At 37.3% G+C, this 18,577-nt stretch overlaps 1 long non-coding RNA gene across 2 annotated transcripts in view; it reads right to left on the bottom strand.

The window, feature by feature from the left end:
* Nucleotides 1-760: 760 nt before the first annotated feature.
* The window catches only part of LOC135303880 (uncharacterized), a 184,871-nt gene continuing 167,054 nt past the window's right edge, over nt 761-18,577 (bottom strand). Inside the window, exons 6-7 of one of the 2 annotated variants that reach the window (XR_010365289.1) lie at nt 16,887-17,055; nt 761-1,223 (exon numbers count right to left, since the gene is read on the bottom strand). This is a non-coding gene — a long non-coding RNA (uncharacterized LOC135303880). The remainder of the gene's footprint in view (nt 1,224-16,886; nt 17,056-18,577) is intronic. The other variant, XR_010365281.1, reaches the window with a different exon arrangement.

Below are 18,577 nucleotides of genomic sequence, written 5' to 3'. Positions count from 1 at the left end.
TATTCTTCTCCTTGAATTGCTCAACACCTTCAGATTGGCTGTTGCTTTCACCCATTCACCCTCTATTTGTATTTCTCCAAGACATGAGGTATGTGATAAAGTTCCTATTTTTTTCAGTAGCTGAGGTCTCCAAGTCAGAATATAAATTAGACTTTGCATACGGAAGAAAACCTTTTTTTTACCAAGTTTCAGGCTGGATATTTTGCCAGGAAGAACATTAAAAAAACCCAACTTACACTGTTTAAGAAAATCAATGGTTTATATCTAGACAAATAATTTATAAAAAGACACTCACCAAATTTTGCACATGTCCGTTATTTATTCAATTAATCCATCCTCTTTTCCAAAAAGCATTTTGATAGTCATATAGTAAGTAATTAAATCTTCAGTCAGCTCTGGTTAGAATAGGTCTTAATTAGACTGCAAATATGGAAGGAAAATGTACAGTAACACATCCCACAAACACAACAGGTCCAAAAGCAAGAATGACATCACATTCAGAGACCAAAAAAACCTCAAAACCAAAGCTGAACAGAAAAAAAACCCCACCTCAGGTAGTAAAAAAAACCTCACAGCCAAGCAGGTAAGGGAAGGATAAAAAATTCTTTGGGATTTCTGGTGCTGACCATGAAATCAAGACAGAGAAAAACAAGAATAAATCATAAATATAAGGTGATGCCATCAGTGAACTCGTTGACACATCTGGGAACGTGCTGTACTTCAAGCACTCTGATATTTGCAGAATAGGATTGTCTCTCTGCTAGGTGTTAAGAATTTATTTTGCCCATGTTCTCCTGCTGTATTCAGCAGCCATTCCTTTTAAAGGAAATATTTACTGTACCATGCTAGACCATTGCATCTTCTTTCATCATTAGCTGGCAGGTTTATTTGAACCTCAGGCTGCCAAGTGCAGCACTCCTGTGGTTTATGGGCTGCTGACACTTCCCTTACAAGACCCATTGTCCCTGGGAATCTAAATCAGCTACTTCCACCTCCAGCCTGATGGAAATTTAAATATTTGGAAGTACAATGGATTCTATAGGGGGAAGTGTTCATCTGGCACCACGTCCTCCCAAGGAGAGAGCATGGCCAAGCTGAGAATGCAGGACTAAGAGGAGACTTGGAATTCCAGAATTCATTCTGCCACGGAGGATACCACATCTCTCTGTAGCTCAGTTCCTTATCAGACAGGGTACCAGAACATCTCCAGGTGAAAACATCACCTAAAAACAGACAATACCTATTATTATTGCAATGGCTAAAGCTCTACAAGTATTAGAATGTGGTTTCAAGGCAGCTTTTGCACAATGAAAGGTTTTTGGAAAGTTTTCTTTCATTTTATTTGTGAAATTCAAATTATGCCAAGTATTGCTAGATATTCCTGTGGCTCACCAGGAGCTCAGACAAAGTGACTGCCCAGAGAATCCCTACAGAGAGATTCTGCAGTTGGGGATATTGGAAAAAAACCCCAATAGTTCTCCAAGAAAGTTTCTTAAATCTCAGATTTACAGCTCAAATATTAAAGGAGCTTTGGGAAATCTTCTGAAGATTTGCAGCCCCACATCGTTTTTATATCAAAGGAAGTTTTGTGTCTGTAATTTAAAAAGGAATCTAAACTGTCTGACAACAAGTGGGTGAAATATACATGTATGAAGACATTTCAAATATGGATATTCATATACATGGAGAAAAATTATTACACATTAAAAGTAATCATTCCTTGCTTGGTAAAGAAATAGAAGATCAAATAGGCAAAGTTATGTTAACAATGTATTTCATTGTGTGTTCTGTGGACATGTTTTAATTTTCATCAACACACAAGGCTAAAATTGCAAGCTGGTAATGCAGAACAGGGTTTGTGGGAGGAGGAAATATCTTTTCCCAGAGCAGCTGGTATGGCTGAAAAAAAAATCTCCAAGCTTTCAAGCACAGCAGGCCTTCTGCAGGGTCTGAAAATGAGTTATTTTACAAAGCCAAGTGCACGTTCACAACCATTTCTCAGAGTTTAGCTGGCCCAACATTCATCAGAAGGTCTCTGAGGAGAGAGGTGATTGGTACCTATGAAGTGAAGAGGATGCTGAAGGGGATGAAGCAGGGAGGTGCCAGGGAGTGGTGAGCTGGTGAAAGGGAGATATTTTATAGCCTGCAGAAAAAAGGGAACTTTGTGTGGGAGAGAAATCCTGGAGAATGCCACAAAACAACGTCTCCAGCAAGCTCCTGGGTCTTGGCGTCCCAAATTCTGCTGCAGTTTAGTTTGCAAGCTCGGCTTTGGAAAGTACTTCCCAAGTTTTCCTTAATGGTACAAACAGAGAGAGACAGGGCTGCACTTTGCTGGGAAATGCTTGGGAACGGCAGCTGGGAGTGGTGTCCTTGCTGGACCTCCCCAGATGTTCACTGGGAGGGGATTTCATTCCCTGACACACAATCCACCAGTGACCACAAGCACAGCCAGGAATGGCAAGTTGTCACCCAATTACTTCTATTTTTTTTTTTTTTTTAATTTCAGTATCTCTTTCCCAGGTCACGTTTTTGCCTGAGCAGAAAAGTCTGACAGGCTCCACCCAGATTTTGGGTTGAAAACTGACAGAAATTCACTTGGAATGGTTCTGAATGAACCAGAAGAACTATCAAGGAAATTCTGGATACAGAATTATGTGTGCCGCTCTAACCCCACTGTACAAAAGAAGTCTAAAATCCAACACATTTACAAAACATATCTGTCTTTTATTTTTCCTTTTTAAAATTAAATCACAGAAGCAATGACAGGGCATGGATTTCTCAAACTACCAAGTGACCTGCCCAAAGTATAACTTAATATCACATTTCATCAGTCCCCTTCAGTCATTCAGATTTTTTCATTATTTTGCACTGTCACATAAGAAAGTCAAGTGTAAAATACCATGTCCAAAAAACCAAGTTTTATACCAATACCTTTTTTATGCAGACAACTAAAAATTTCTGCTGTTAGTAAAATAAGCTCAATTTGCTTCTTATCTTTCAAAATGTTGTATCATTTCCCTTCTAACCTCTCTTTCAAAATAGTCTGATTCATTTCATTTCTAATCTCTCAAATTATGTCAATTAATATAATTCATAAGTATTGTATTCTCCCTTAAGAACAAGTAGAACTACCTTTGAAATTTTTTTCTTTCTTTTGTTAAAGTCAAGGTTTTTTTAGAGTAAAACAATTCCACAAGAAGATTATGATGAAAGGGTCTATGAGAAATAAGTAGTCTCAAATGCAAGGATATGAAGAAATTGCATTGTGGAACTGAAAACAAGCTCAGCAGTCAACAGTAATTTTTTTTCAGCTGATTCAATGTAAATGTCTTTTAAAACATGAACAAATGTTCATTAGTGGCTGTCAAAAACTTGTGCTGTGTGGAAACTTCATTAAGCATGAGCAGAAATATTTGAACATTGATCATATCTTATTCTAATATAGTACATAGCATTTACATAAACACAGTCAGTAGTAATTGCATTCTGTATATTTTAGTTATAAATCACAGAAAATAAGATGAAAATAAGATAAAATGGTGTGCATGCATGCACATGGGCCTTTATATCACAGAATATTCTGAATTGGGAGGGACCACAAGGATCATTGAGTCCAAATCTGAAGGGATTGGTCCATACAGGGATCACAACCTTGACCATGGTGTTATTGGCACCACTCTCTAATTGAGCTAAGCTCAGGTGTCTCCACAAAAATTCATATCACACTGACAAAATGCTGTTTAGCAGTACAAACTCTGTTCCATTTTAAATCCAGCCTCACCTACAACCTGTCTTCCATTCAATGTTATCACTTTCAATGGGGTTCAGATGGGGCAGAAGTTTTCCAATTGAATGAATTTTTCTTGGGCCATTTTTGATCCCAGCCAGATCAACTGCATTTCTTATCAAATATACTTGGCAGTTATAAGGAAAGTGTTCTCTGCGTGACATAACCTTTGAAAGCATTAGCAGTCAAAAATAACAATGATATTATTTATTATTTTATACCTTGTTCATTTTTACAGAGACCTGCAGAACAAACCATTAAAAATGGTGTGACATTTTGAAAATTTCCAGTATGAAACAGACTTCCCTCCACCAAAAAAAGAATTTACAGATTCACCTGGATGTCTTCAGCATGACTGCAGTTAAAGTTTTAAAATTACATTAATAACTGCATTGAACATTAATAAATTAAATTAATTGTAAATTAATAAATGTACAAGTAATAATCGTCAATAATAAATAATTGGTCATTATGTAATAAAAGACTATTTTATAGATGTACATTATATAATAATGCATATTATTATTAAGTTATTGCTAATAGTTAATTTTAAATAATTAATTGCTAATAGTTAATTTTAAATAATTAATAATTACTGCAGTTAAAATTACAAAATTATAATAATAAAAGCAGTTAAAATTAAGAAAAAAAGAAAAAATTACTGCAGTTAAAATTACTGCAGACTAAAAAATGACAGAGGTTCAATTTGCTCATTTTATTATTTCAGTCAGAACAAACTTAAGGGAAATGGGCCTAAAACAATTATTGCAGAGACTGCTCTTCAAAAGTCCTTATAATTGTCAGAAATCTGATCCAAAATTACCATTCCACTAAATTTGTGCAAAAATAAACCTCATAACATGGCAGCTGCCCAAATTATTTGGATGAAGACCTTGAAAATCCTGAATTAAGGATAACAAGCTATGATATTGTCACAGGGATGAAATATATTTACAGTTGGGTTGGTGTATCCTTCTCCCCTCCTTGACAGTTAAATTATTTCATTAGTAAAATGTGTGAAAAAAATTATTTTTACACAGAAAAGTTTGGTTCGTTTTCTAAGAGGTACATAACTATACATAAATATATATAGAAATATTTCCTACTTTTGTGTCCACTCATTAGATCCAGTATTAAGATGGACACCACGAATGTCTTGAGACAGCAATCCAGAAGCTATAAAGTGAAATTTTTGGTATTTTGTCAAAAGAATATGTTCTTTCACTCAGTGATACAGATCCTGTTACTGCTCACTCAGTTCCACAGGAGACCCATTTATGAAAAATTAATCATAACAACAAATATTGACAAACTATTGATTGGATCACAGGAGCAATCCTATGAAACTTCAGAGCAAAGAATGCACTGCTCAGGCTATAAAACTTTCAACAGATCATTTGGCAGTGTTCAGGTTTATAATAACATGCACAGAAGCACCTCTCTTGGTCTGTCACTAACTAAATCCCAGCCTAGTAGAGCATCTTTGTTTTCCACTACTTGATAAGGGAAAAAATACATGCACTCTGATCCCTACAAGTTCTAGATAAGAGTTTTTGAAAATTAAGAAACATTTAGAAAAGGAAATACATTTTAGCTTGTCCTCAGAAATTATTTGAAAATTGAAGCTGTCTAAAAACACAGCAAGATACTTTTGTAAGATACGTGCACAAAGGTAGTGGCATCAAAGGTGATTTAAACTTGTAACTATGGAAACCATATCCTTTTTTAAAAAGCCAAAGCCTGAGATTACTGAAATTGAGAGAAAAATAATGAAATAAGTATCTTCTTGACCTGGACATTTCATCAAAGGACAAATCACCATACAGGGAGGCTACTCACAAACTCTGAGGCAAAAACTGTCCCACACCCTGAAAATGCAGGGAGAGCTTTTTTGGGATTCAGAATGCTGCCAACTGAGCTCTCCCTAGGCACTCAGTCCTACTTTCCTCAAATTTCAGATGAAAGGTCAGAGCCACACATACAGTGCAAATTCAGTGCCTTCATTTGGGCATCTTAATACGTGGTGGGAAGTGAAAAGATTAAAAAAAAAGGACCTGTGATTTCCTGGTCTGGCCCTGTTCCACTCCAACTGAAAGTACAACAAAATTCCTGCATCTTCCAAGCTCTCCAAGATGTCTCTAAAAGAACAACAAGTTATTGAAGCATGAATATCCCACACACAGGAAAAATTTAAATTATACTTGATGAAAAGGGACATTTTTGAAAAATTACTGTGGAATATTTAGAAAAAACTTTGTTCATGAGAAAAGCACCTTGCAACATGAGGAACAGCTGGAGACAAAATGGGTCACTCATAAATGTTTTTCTGTGAGAAAATTAGACCTAAAATTACTGCCTGGAGTGGCAAATTCTTAGAGTGTTCCTTTGCTCTACCGATTGCAAGAATTTACGGTCACATGCAGGTCCTCACAATTTAATTTATGCAATGTGTGAGGGCTCATAGGAAACACAAAATAGGCTTGAATTACAACTGTTGAAACATGCTGTGGAAAAGATAAATATGAGTAGGATTTTCCAGAAACAGAGAACACTTCATGATTTCTAGAGGAATAGGCAATCAAAAATAAGAAACTTTAAGCTAAGAGTAAATAACACCCCCCTGTGTACCTGGAGTTAGTGGCCATAAGTGAACTGGGGTTTAAAAATACCTTAAAATTACATATTAGAAGAGCTACAGCTATTTGAAACCCATTTACAGATGATACTTGGAGAGCACCAGTAGCCTGGTCATGAAAGGTATCAAGATAAAACCTGAGCACCTGAAGCTGCAAAGACACCAGCAGGATCTCCTGAAGGAATTAAGAACCTAGCTGTGTTGCATTTTTTTTAATAATCTCATTTCTTCAGTGTTTTCTTCGTGCAACCTGACACTGATGCTAAATTATGCACTCTTTCACACACAAAGTCTCAATATAATTTAATATATATATTAAATTATTATTATATATTAATATAATTTACCTTCCCTTCGTAAAGGCATCAGCATTTACTACAGCAAGTGCAGGACATTACAGTAGCTGGTCATTAATGCCTGAACATTCATTTAATTACCAAGAAAATTTAGCATTTAGAAGCAGTTTGAATGTTTGTTTCATCATTTCAATCTTTTTTCAGAGACAGAAATAAATGTCACACTTTGATATTACCACAAATAGCACACTAAATAATAAAAGGTGGTACCACTGCAGGTGCACATAACCATTTAAAAATTCAAAAGCCAAAAACACCACTCTAGAAAAAAAACTAGAAACCCTTACAAGTTGGGGAAATAAGTTTTTTAAGCAACACCTTATTATACTGTGTGGTTCTCAAAGTCTCATGTGAAGCTGGCAAACCCAGAACAAGAACTTGATGAACCATACTTATAACTGATCTACAAAGTTATTGTCAAAGCCAAACAAAGTTCAGTGTAGACTGGAGGAGCCAATGGTAATATGAGTAAAACAAATAAAAAACACAGCAGCCCTGAATATTAGGTTGCAGGACTCATTTGCAGTATCTGAGTGTCTCTGGTGCTCTTTTGGGTGAGTCAGATATGAAATAAAGGAAGACAGGGTTTTTACAAATCCAGCTTCAGTGATTAGAGGTGTGAAGGTGTGAAGGTAAAAGAGTCTCAGAAAAGAGGAGGCATTTGTGTCAAAGTTACTTTGTGATAATTTTTAGGTCATTGTGGTCTTAGAGCCTCTCAGAGGAAGAACAGATTAATAATATGCAATAATCTGAAAATGATGCAGAAAGAGTGGCTGGAGTATATCCCGTTCTGGGATGTGGAGCAACCAGAAATTATTCCAAGATTATGGCCAAACCACCTTCATATGAATATGAGGCATCTCATTCCATTCTTGTAACTGAAAGACTGATTTTAAGGCTTTTTCATGTGTTTTTGTGCTTGGTCAGAAGGCTTCCCTGGAAATGGAAGGAGGGTAAACCCCCCCCTGAACACAGGATAGCACTTCACAAAGGCAGTGAATCCACACCAAACCAAACATACTTGGGGACATTTTTAGGAACTGTGTTTAGGAGCCTGGGTTTGTGGAGACATAAGGCTTAGGTGGCGAAATAAGCCCAGTAAAAATTCCATCTTCACTTTTTAACAGGTTCTGATGATTCGGCTGTTGCAGAATTGCATATTTTTGAGCTACAAAAGATATCAAGACATGTCTCACTACTGACTGTTCCCAAAGCTACGGAAAATAATATTTTTCAGAAAAGGTGAAAATTGAAGGTCACAAAATGACTGTGACTCAGTAGAGATGGTGGAGCAACAGAGCAGTGTCCAAATCACCACTCTTTGCATATGATTTTCTTTCTTCTGATTTTTGTGTAACAGACTTCAACACACAGATTGACAACAGCAAAGATAAAAAGAAGATGACACTTGTAGCGTGTGCTAAAGAAACCTCAGTCAGTCCTGACCTAATTAAGGATATTTTTCAAGAGTACTCCCTCATAATGAAAATACAAGCCTTCCCCTGAAATGCTGCCAGGGAAATCTTCTTCTGGGATTATAATTGTCTGCAGCAGTAGAGAATTAGACTAACTGGTGCCTCAAGTGGTTTTCCACTAATGAATTGTGCTGCTTTGTTTCACTTCTTGTTTAGATCTTTAGATTTCTGTAGGTCTTCACCATTGTCCCTCCCCCAGAACACGTCCTGCCAAAAGAAAAAAAGCTGTATTTTGGGTTGTAATGGCAGGCAAGTGCTCCATTATATAAGTTTGTTCTTAAAACATTAGTCTTGTTGCAAAGAGAACTTGAAGTGCACACTGAATGTTTAGTGAAGGCAGAAAACAACACAATGTTGTAGAAACAGTGAGGCAACAGAATTTTGGAAAGGATCAGATATATTCATTCCAAAAGTATGTGCAAGAAACCAATCAAACGATTTATACCAAACTACAGAATAAAAGTGTTGTGCATAGCAGTGCTAAAAATGGGATTTCCTGTGTTTTAAGCCTCCTTCATGCCTAGCTAAGACTTGAAAAACACTTGAGCCCAGAGCTGTCCACCACTTCAGCCAGAAGCAGCAGGGTTTGGAAAGCGTAACTCAAAGTTAGAGTCATGATTTGAATGGCACCTGCAAGAGAAAATTGTTAAGATATTTTTAAATGGTCTGACAAGGTCATCAGCAGTGACTGATTAACCAGAGAAAGCTGAAACATCTCCAGTCCAAAGGGGAATATTGTCTTCAGATTAAGAGGGACCTTACCTGTTCTTTTAAAAATCTACCTTCTATCATCAGATTTTTAAATAAAAATATCAAATTACACCCTTTGGTAGGTGTACCTTAGGTCATAGCTAAGCAGAAATGCACATGCATCTGTGAGCCAATCTCTAATTTCACAATTGCACTTTTTCAGATGTCTCCTTCTCGTTTATTTTTTTAAATACTAACAGGAGGCATAACTTTGTATCCTTCTGTTGTAATGTACAGCTTTGTACATTATTTATGGGTTCTGTCACTTCAGACTCCTATACAAAAACAGTGCTAAATCCACGGGGTAACTTTTGTGCCAGAATTACAGAGAGTCTCAAAATCCTCAGTCAATGCCACCCACCCACCAGATGCTTAAAAGATGTCTAGTTATGAGAAACAACACAGAATAATAAACAACCTTAATATCACAACAGATTCTTAAAACAGGGCAATTCCAGAAGGAATTCATGCAGGAGAGCTCCTAATCAAAAAGGCTGGCACTTGTCTCCCGAGCCACTTGGAGTATGTGTGCCACATGCTTTGCACAGTTACTAGATACCAGGAATATCTCAGTTGCATCAGAATATATTTCTGTTTAGTGCCGTTAAGTGCATATGGCAACAGCCTCCTAGCTGGGTGGTGCATGGGCAGGAATATATCATAATTAAAGAAAACCAGTCTGAGGAGGGGGAATTAAAAGCAGCATCACTCAATGGATACCACAGGTCTGTCTGAGGGGGGTGCTGGTATTTTTTTAACTCCCATGAATCTTTAATACACATCAGTTTTACAAAAGGTCATGAATGTGGTTAAAAATGGTCTGCACCAGCTTTTTTCCTTCTAATACAAATTGGTTTTGAAATGGAAGAATATATTCACCTTTGTGAATAAGGATGTGCTCCATAGATACACTTCTGCAAGATCTGTGCATTTTGCTTTGTGTTCCTTTCACTTTTTTTTTTTTTAGAAATCCTCCAACATTTTATTCCCAGGCAAAGCTGGAAGATGCTGACAGTGACAATATTTAGAGCAGTGATCAAACTTTATGCTAACTTCCCCCAGCCTTCACTGAGCTTTGGACCCTCAGTGACTGGGTCAAACAGTCACTTTATAAAATGTGATTGTTTGTCACACACACAAACACGCACACCAAGGAAAAAATGGGGACCACAAAACATAATTTGGAAATTGCATTTCAGTTCCAGAATTCACCTCGTTCCAGAGAATCCCTTAATAAGATACAGTAAGCTTCACTCTGTGATCTCTCTTTGGGCAACCCCAAATTTATTTCCTTAGCTCAAAGCAGTGCTGGGGCAAGCCAGGTCATGTGCAAAGTGGGATTTTATTTCACTCTGATGGAGTTTGTGCTTAGCATGAGAAACACAAGATTTGTTTGAGGCAGTGCCTTAATTTCTAGGAACTAGAACAGATTTTCTGTCTAATCTTTGGTCTTTTCAGGTGAAGGTGTTCCATATTGCCTAAATTATTAATTTTGCCAAGACAGAGCCCATAGTTCCTGTATAAGTCTTTGGTTATATAAAGCAATTTTGAGCCCCTGCCCCAGACACAGTATTAGTTTTTTCCCAATGTATCAGTTTAAACATGGACATGTCACTTGGGCTGACTTTGAGTTTCAGTTCTTTCAACAGCAGGACGAGATACTATGAAGAAGCCAATTTACAATGTTTAGAAATACTTTATGACAATTTTATTATATATTTGCCTCAGAAGTCAGTATTTCCACAAAAGACTGTGGGCATAATTTCAAATAAATGAGCTGTTATAACAGTAATAATTCCTTTTTTTTTTTTGCACTTCTATTGTTATTTTTAATTACATTTGTTCTCAATGTCAGAATTTGTAGGTTTGTGATGTTATAAGAACAACATAATTTATGTTTTCCTGCTCATCAAAAATACCTTGACAACAATCACTCATTTCAACCATGAGTATGAGCCACATGCATGACCATTGAACTCAAAGGCAAAGAAGGCTCAGCTGACAGATTGTCACCATGGTGTTTTCTCTTTGGTCTGACTGTTTCTCGTGACAGGGAGAACAAGGACTCCCTGCACCCTGATTTGTCCATCACAGAAGTGTGCTCAGTGAAGTGGTGCTTGCAGCACGGTGTTTCAGGTGTCTGGGCTCAGAGGGAGATGCTGGAGAAGAGCTTTATTTGGCTCATTCAGATTCTGAATATAAAATGTAATAAGTGGATACACAACATTATGGAGGGATGCCAAGGGAGAGAAGTGAGATGCAATAAAGAGCAATTCTCTGGCTCATCTCACCCTGGAGCCTGTAGAATTAGACACACCACTTGTGTGGATTTGTATTGGAACCCTGGTTGCTGAGAATTTCAGACTTTCTGTGGTGATAGGAACTGACCCCCAAGAGAACACTGCAGTGACCTGAGGCCATGGAGAAGGCTTCCAAAATTAAATCATAAAACTGGGATTGTGGGCGTGGAGTTTGAATAGAAGTGTGTAATATCACACAGTAGAAAACTTAAAGTTTTAGAATATAATAATATTAATAAAACAAGATAGAAGTTTTTAGGTGGAAGCTAATCCTTCTTCACCTTCCTCTTCGTGAGTTTAGGTAGTATTGTGTAATCAGATAAAAAAGTCTGCATTTTGGGCCATGAATAGTTGTTAGGTTAAAAATAAAAGTAATTTAGGTGTCATTTCTTAATTAGAGTTTATCCTTAAAAGACCTTGTAAAAAGAGAGATACAACTCCATTCTTAGTCTGTCAAAATACTGTTTGTAAGACTATAACATAAATAAGAACTAATAAACATCTGAATCCAAACAAAAAAAATACCTTCTCACATATTTAATCCCAACCTTAACATAAAACCCCAAAGAGCCCATGAGATTTGCTTTTAAACAATCCCAGTTTTTGCTCAGGACCACACCACCCACAGCAGGAAGTCCTTGCACAGCATTCCAGCATTTGTGCTCTCAGCTGCAGGTAGGCAGCGCAGGAAGAACCAGGAGAAGGCAACAAAGTCATCCAACTTTCAGAATGCAGATGAGCCTCCAGACAAGTTCACTCCAGCTTCAAAACCCACTCTAACTCCTACTGGAGCTGATGAAAACTATACCAGAAGCAGTAATGAGCTTTTTCTTTTATACCCTCATTTTATGTTCTCACCCAGAGGTTGCCTTAATGCAAGAGACAGTTGGTGGCACTGGCAGTTGTGCAGAGCTCCACGGAGCTCATTCCAGATTTTTATGTGCTTTGCTTGACAAGGAAAGCAAGGGCATTGTCTGTTCTGTGTCAGCTCCTCAAATCTAGAATTTCACAGCAATTTTTAGAAGCGAGATTGATGTTTAAAGAAACTTCTCCTGAAAATCAGAAGCACAGGAGTGTAACTGGATAATGGTACAATAAACTACCTGGGTTCCAGTGAAACCCAGACCAATAAATTAATCCATGCTGGAATGTTGAGAAGGCTGCACTGATTTCCAGTTTTTTCTCATAGTGCATACTCTCTCTGCTTTATGCATAGGTACACTAAATATAAACCAAGATCATGGACTCAGGGACTCCAAGTATCAACCAAGCATCACAAAAAAAACCCAGATTTAAAGTAAAAAATTGATAGACTTGAAGCGTCTCGCATATTTGAAATAAAGTTAACAATATTTTATATGTGTATACCTATGCCATTTGAATGATAGAACTGGGATTGTGGGTGTGGAGTTTGAATAGGAGTGTGTAATATCACACAGTAGAAAATTTAGAGTTGAAGGTTTTAGAAATATAGTAAAATATATGAAGCAAGATGGAGGTTTTAGGGTGGAGGCTGGTCCTTCTTCACCTTCCTCTTCATGAGTTTAAGTAGTATTGTGTAATTAGATAAAAAAGTCTGCATTGTGGGCCATGAGTAGTTGTTAGGTTATAAATAAGCATAATTTAGGTGTCATTTCTTAATTAGAGTTTATCCTTAAAAGACCTTGTAAAAAGCTGAAAAACATAACGGAATCGTTCTGTCTATAAAACACATTTCATCATTTTTTCCCACTAAGTTATATTTTGTTGATACATCATTTAACCACTTTATTTTTTCTTGTTGCTGACATGCATTAGCCTGAAATATTTAGGTCTAAATGCAACCTGATTCCATTCCAAGAGTAGCCACTGCCCAGAGGTTTTGACATGGTGGATTGGGATTCTTTGATCCTGAGAAAAGCAGAGCCCTGCTCCTAGAGCCAAGGACCACATGGCTCAAGCTGCAGAAATGGCATCCTGCACTGGGAAAAGACTAAATTCTGGAGGTTTTCTTCAGATAAATCTATTGCCAGACTGAACCACAGAACATGACCAACTGTCAGGAAAGGAATAAAGGCAAAAACACATATGTTTTACTTTTATGTTAAATTATATGTTTAGCTCATGCACCTCGACAAATTTTTCCTCACTGAACTGTTAAAAACATCTTCACAGTGACCTTCACTGCTGTATTGTCATAGTACTTAGCAATGATTAATTTTGTCACATGAATAATGTAATTTCTTATGGATAGCAAATCTTCTACCTGGTAATCACTTCTAATGATCGAGGATTTATGTTTTACAGCACATCAATCAGAAAATGGCAGAACAAGGGGTTTAGTTCAATCCAAGAAAAAGCAGTCAAGTCTTCCTAAGTCTACTGCATTTCCCATTAATATCTCTATCAAGGAGATAGGTGTGAGGTATTTAAACAAATTTTAATAAATCCAGGTCAGTCTTGGATTGACTACTAAAATGTTGTATCACTTTTTGAGAAAATTCTTAGGGAAATTGTTTTGGGAGAGTTATTACTCAAAGAATTCAATATTCAATGTTATCAACCATATTACTTCTATTTTGCTTGTCACAGTAATCCTGAAAGAACAAGGAACAAATACTCTTCTAATTACATTTAATTTCTGACTATTCTTCCTTTGATCAGGGAACAAGGAGGGACCCAAACTCCTCCAGTGGTTTTATGATTCAGGATTTAGCACAAATTGCCTACTGGCTTAGAATTTAACTTCTCTGACTTTCCCAGTTCCTAGAAAAGGGCATTTATTCAGGAGCTGATTAAGTAATTTTTCCTTAATTGTTATATCAAAACTATAAAACACAAGAGCTAAGCAGCAGCTTATTTACATACCAAAAGCTGGAGGCTGGTCTGTTGAAAAGTGTGTTAAATCCCCCAAAGCTTTCAACAAAGACTAGGCTGCAGCCTGAGAAACGTCTGAATCTATTTAGCACTTTCAGAGGAAAGCATAAGGAGCAAAGAAAAACCAAGGAAAATGTTTGGATTTCAACTTCCAGTATTTGGGTTTGCAAATAACTTATTCTAGAGACCAAGTACAGCTCTAGAGCACAAATGTTCCTAAAGCATAAAAATGCTGGGCTTTGTTTAGATTCCCAAGATGAAAAGCCGAGCTCAGATTTAATGTGCAAATATTGAACACAATCAAAGCATTTCTATTTACTTGAAAATTTAATTCCCTGAAGAAATATTACAGCTTTAGAGATATATATGCTAATTCTAATTGCATTTATAAGCCAGCTGAACAAAACCAAACTCCCCAAAATAACTTCTAATGAAAAAAAACACTCAGACCCTACAAAAGTTTCAGCAGATAGACCTCAATTAACATGCAGGCCTCAATTAACACAAGGCAGTCTTAGCTAATTCTGTGGAGTGGGATGCAGCAGGAAATCTGCATTTTTAGGTGAATGTCAGAAAAGGCATTTTAACAACAATTAGTCTTAGTGCCTGAAGTTTCCAGGAGGTTTGTGAAGCACCAACAGAGTTCTGTACCCTTGTCCCACAGGGGGAAGATGATCTCCATCATTAAGGCTTCCTCAGGGATAATTGAAGATCCTCCAGGGACTACTGAAAATTCAGACATGCTGATGCAGACATTTAGGACAGGAATAAATTCTGTACTAAATTCTGATGCCAAATTTCACACTTCCTTAAGATTGATCTAGACAAATTATTGTGAATTGAGGAGCTGGGGTTGAAAGATATCAAACTATGGAGACAACAACATTTAGGTAATACCAGCAAGTCATGCACACACACACACCTGACAGAATATTTGAGAATATTTGCAAATTTCTATTTCAATCACAGCACAAAGATATTTAGACAGGTCACAAACAACAACCACTTACTGGTTTTTTTCCTTAGCCCCATAGTCATATCTACCATTATTTGACCTGACTGACTTCATTCAACCTGATCTTCACCTGATTTCAGACTTCAGTTTTAATATTTTTTCTTTTTTATAATTTAGAATAAGCAAAAAAAAAAAAAAAAAAAAAAAAAAAAAAAAAAAAAAAAAAAAGTACTTGCTTTCTAGAGAATCCCCAAGTCTCTCTAATCTCTCTTTTATCACTTAGGGCCTGACAGAACATGAAAAGGATTCTCAGATTTTAAGATAACACTTATGGTGTGAAGAGGGGATACTTCTACCAGCCCCAAATCTGGTGATAGGGATGAAATCCACCAATGCTTGAGGGATTCAGTGCTTCCAAACCAAGTCTTTATTTCTGGCTAAAGAATTCTGTGCCAGAACCTGAGAGCCTCCAGAAGCTCCAGCATTCTGCTTAACAGAGATAAATCTACTACACAAAAATGAAAGGAATCTGCTGCACTTAAAAATATTTCAGTGACGTAGCAACCAGGAATCAGTCACTTGCTCTTGGAATTTTCCCCTCTTTGATGTCCTAACACACTGTACCCAGGAAATCAGATAAATAAGCAGCTCAGTGGGAACTATTTCAACAAATCTGCCCATAAAATAGTGAAAGCTGAATTCCAGTTCAGGTGCAGCATTTGGAAATGGTATTATTTGAATAAGTCTATAATACCAAGATTAAAACTGGAAGATATTAAAACTTATCTTGTTTTCAAACAGTTTGATTGCCATTGTCATCCTTTGCCTCCAGATCTGGACAAGTTTTTAAAATATCACTTAATTCTTCTGACACCTTCCTAAGGGCCAGGTAAAACAATGTGGATTAAAAAAACCAACCAGAATTATAGTTCATGACTAAATATAATTAATTTGGGACACTTAGTCAAAATTTTCACATCTCAAAGAAAATGTATTATTTATTTTCCTCAAACATAAATGATTTAATCTTTCTATGAGTTATATAAGTTCAGCACCTTCTTCAAGTAGAAGACAGTGTTTTGTGTCTTTTACACAAAACTAAGGTCAGATGACAGATGATAGAAGTGCAAAGTAATTCATCAGAAAGACATAAAACTATTTTTGCCAGATTTTTTTTCCAGTCACCTCTTAGATTAAAACACCTTATGCCTCTACACTAGAAGAGATTTTTATCATTCTTACCCTAAAAATCAACATTTTGCTTATTACTGTGCTTGATCTGGGAATTTTTACTAACATTGGTGTAAAATCCCAAATTTTCATGACAGTACTTTGTTCTTTGGTAAACATCTTGTACAAATAGTACAGCTGTAAAACTCTTCAAATAAAAACTTCATTAAGTTGGGTTTTTTTGTTTTTTTTTTTTTAATAAAGATTCAGTTTGTGGTTGTCACAAAAGAATCAGGCTTTCCAAAGCAGACCACCTATTCTCACAGATCAGACATCTCAGTTTTGTTGAATAATCCCAAGAGGTTGTGAATGGATAGCATTCATCCAAATCTCTTGTTCAAAAAGTCTCTTCTCCTACAAAAGATCTTAGATTGTGACAAGAAGAGGACCCAAGAGATTCCTTGGTCTTTGCAATTGAAAGAGAAGCAAAATCTTAAAGACTTTCACCTTCTTCTCCTTTATTGCCGCAGCTCTCCATGAAAGTCAGAGGCCAAATCCCCAAAGTTATCTATTTCCAGTATATTAATTAGGTGCAGGAATACCTTTGAGGATCTGGAGGGTCAGGTTTCCGCCATCCTTACATGTATTTATGTCCAACACGACAGCATTTTCCTCCCCCTCAATCCCCAGCTCCACAAAACATCCCCAGCAGCTCTGCGAGTCCCCACCACCAATGGCACTGGCGGCGAGGTGGCGAGGCCAGATTTAAATCTGCAGCAAACCAAGAGAAAACAAAAAGGAAGAAATATTCATTAATATGCCTTAATGAAGCATGTCTAGCAGGCAGAGCTGTTCTTGCCAGCTGTCCCTCAGCTGACAAAGCCGGGAATTTGGGGAAGAATTTGGGGAAGAATTTGGGGAAGCGCCAGGGCGCGGCCGGGCCGGCAGGTGGCGCTGCTCGTTCCCAGCGCTCCGTCATTCCAGCGGCTGGGAACAGCCGGGATCCGACAGACGGACACACGGACAGAGACGGTCAGACGGACAGACAGACCGACAAACTGCCCCCCTGCAGCAGCGCAGCTCCTACAAACCCGGTCACAAAGCCCGTTCTTTAGGGAATAAAATAAAAAATAAAAATAAAAATAAAAATAAAAATAAAAATAAAAATAAAAATAAAAATAAATAAAAATAAAAATAAAGGCATGGGAATCAGAAAAGCAGAAACTTCCATGGACACAGAAGTTTCAGTTTGATTTGCAGCCTTGGGAGAAGCTTGGATCAATGTAAAAACAAAATACACAGATATTAAGCAGAAAAATCGCGAACTTATGTTTCTACAGTTGTAAGAAAGAATATGCCTTAAATAAGTGAGAAACTGCACTGATAAGAAGGTGAAGGGTTTATAATGCAGGGGTGTGCTTGTATAGAATAAACGAAGAGTTTAGAAGTTATAATAGAAGTGTCTGTGTGCATATGAGACAGTAGCCCATTGGGCAAAACTATCTGCAGTGCAGCAAAAGTAAGTGAAGGTGATAGGCTAGAAAAGCCAAATACACCCTGTGGCAACTGCCCATTGGGTTAAAAGGTTCTGTATTGCCTTGGTACAAAGAACTTGGGACTACCCTTGAGCAATGGCTGACTGCTTGCTCCTCTAAAATCTCACAGCCTCTGAGGCTGATGTTTATCTGAGCAATTAATTGTTCTCAGTCCAAAAACAGCCCCATCCCTTCATCAAAAGCAGTGACAGTGATAAGAGGGGAAGAAACACTCACATCCTGGTTTTCTGCCTTTGGGAATGTAAGGTGTAAATACCTCATGATGCTGTGGTGTTTCCAAACCTCAAGGGACTTTGCTTTCAGCAAAATGAATTCACTAATTGTGAAGAGAGATGAGTTTCTCCTCCATTGACGGGCAAGGTTTGTAGTCCTCAGAATTTTCTACCACCAGTTCCTGAGTTTCATTAATTTATCCATCAGAGAGACACAAAGGAGAAATTCCTGAAGGAAACTGAACCAAGCCAGACTGTCTCTGCAGCATCAGTGGGCAAAACCAGTAACTTGTAAACCCAGTTTTGCATAACTGGTAAAACCAGAGTCCCTGAAGTGCTGCCCCAACCCCGTGCAGGTCATCAGCTTCCTGCCTGCTCCCATCCCATCCTGCTTCCAAATCCAGCCTTTCCTTTTCCACCCTCAAGACCATCCCTGTTCTTCTGTGCTGCTAAGAAATTCTTGGCTTCCACCTCAAAAAGACACTTAGACTTCAGACAAATTTGAGGTGGTATGAGCAAGATTAG

The sequence above is a fragment of the Passer domesticus genome, chromosome 6 (assembly GCF_036417665.1).
Source record: "Passer domesticus isolate bPasDom1 chromosome 6, bPasDom1.hap1, whole genome shotgun sequence".
Classification (NCBI taxonomy): Eukaryota; Metazoa; Chordata; class Aves; order Passeriformes; family Passeridae; genus Passer; species Passer domesticus.
This window is presented reverse-complemented; position numbering and strand designations above follow the sequence as displayed.